Source organism: Pinus tabuliformis, chromosome 5_1, assembly GCF_031772625.1.
Source record: "Pinus tabuliformis cultivar Carrire ecotype Pingquan chromosome 5_1, CPIR1, whole genome shotgun sequence".
Lineage (NCBI taxonomy): Eukaryota > Viridiplantae > Streptophyta > Pinopsida > Pinales > Pinaceae > Pinus > Pinus tabuliformis.
In genome coordinates, this window is record NC_142305.1 from 403,483,716 (window position 1) to 403,485,496 (window position 1,781).

General features: G+C 42.9%; 1 pseudogene; it reads right to left on the reverse strand.

The window, feature by feature from the left end:
* Positions 1-396: 396 nt before the first annotated feature.
* LOC149165177 (serine/arginine-rich-splicing factor SR34 pseudogene) lies at positions 397-1,565 on the reverse strand (annotated as a pseudogene).
* Positions 1,566-1,781: the final 216 nt, after the last annotated feature.

The following is a 1,781-nucleotide window of genomic DNA, read 5'->3' on the forward strand; positions in this document are numbered from 1 at the left end:
CGTCAACACTTTGACTTATCTAGATCTAGCATAGATCATTTCGTATAATGATGAGATCAGTTGAAGACATTCTGCTTCAACTGATTCTCCAAGATGACGGCTTCACCTATCGTAGTGTTGCATCTGGACTACTTGCTTCACCACTGCATATTGCACTAATCATGATTATCATCATGCTGCCCATGTCCATGATCTCATCATGCTTTATGCTACCCATGCATCATCATGCTTCATGCTGCCCATGATCTCATCATGCTGCTCCTTGCTAACTAAAACAAAGGTTAGTTTGGCTGCAACATGTGCTAATTTTTGCCATATGGCAGTCCCAAGCAATCTTCTTTCAAGAACTAAAACCAGTGTTCATAATTCTTGATTTATATGTTCCTCGCTCTGGAATTTTGCATTAATTATTTCGCTAGTTAAAGAGAACGAGATGAGCTGTGACTCTTGCTAGCACTTCGACCATGAACCTTGGATAGAGGTGGGCGTCTTGGGCTCCTTGTTAAAGACCTTGACCGAGATCTGTTATTCCTACCAACACTAATGCTACGACTATGTCTTCGAGTAACGCTGCGGCTGCGGCTGTGACTTCGGCTATAACTTCTAGAGATGCTCCTCCGAGGTCCATATTCCTTCACCTGTATATAAGATCGAGAGAAGGCATTCCGGAATTCAGTATCATCCAGTTTCCTGATAGCATATTTCATGTCCTCGAGGTTGGTGTAGTCCACAGTTCCACGTGTACCATTGCTATCACGAAACACTTCAGCATAGCAAACATCACCAGCCTGTCGCATGTGATCCTTCAGGTCCTGTCACGATGTTGATGAAGGTAATCCTGTCACAACAACGCGATAGTCAGTGTGTCTAAAGACTCCGCCACGCCCACCACGCCCACCAACACTGCTACTGTAGCTACTGGGTCGACCTAGAGATGAAGACGTCCTTCGACCCCCATGGGCAAGCTCTACCCGTATTCGATGACCATCAAAGTTATATCCATCACGACCACGAATAGCATCCTCAGCATCACGTGCATCTTCAAACTGAGATCAGCATCATTCTTCCTGCAGTGCAGATCTGCTCCCATGCTGAGACTCTTCTTCGCTATGATGACGTTATTGCTTCTGGCATCAAGGTTGTGATTGCACCAAAACCCTAGGTGCAGTCAAACCCTACTGCGGCTCCTCTATATGAGACTGCGGCTAACAACATTTCATAACTACAAGTGTCGTATATGACCTGCGTTCCATAAATAACAATGTTGCAATACTGCGGGTGCGTTCCAACTGTGGGTTCCATATATGACCTGTGTTTCATAAATAACTGCGTATATATATATATATATATATATATATATATATATATATATATATATATATATATATATATATTGCCGCGTTGAGTCATTGCCCGTGAATCTTGCTGCGTTGTATTGCGTATATATATCCAATGCATAGATTTGCTGCGTCCGTATATAATCTAACTGCGTGTTTCTGGACAACGGTGCTCCCTTGACTGCGTTCATTACTGCGAGTAAGGGTTTCTGGATAGCGGTGCTGCATTCATTAATTGACTGTGAGCTTCTGGACAGCATATGTATATAACTGCGTTCCATCCACGCTGTATTCCTTATCTTACTGCAGCTGACGGCGTATATATATATATATATATCATATGAACAGCGTGTAAGGGTAACTTCATAACTGCATATTAATAACTTTATGTCCTGCGTTCAGCATAACTGTGTGTAAGGGTTTCCATGACAGCGTATTGACTGC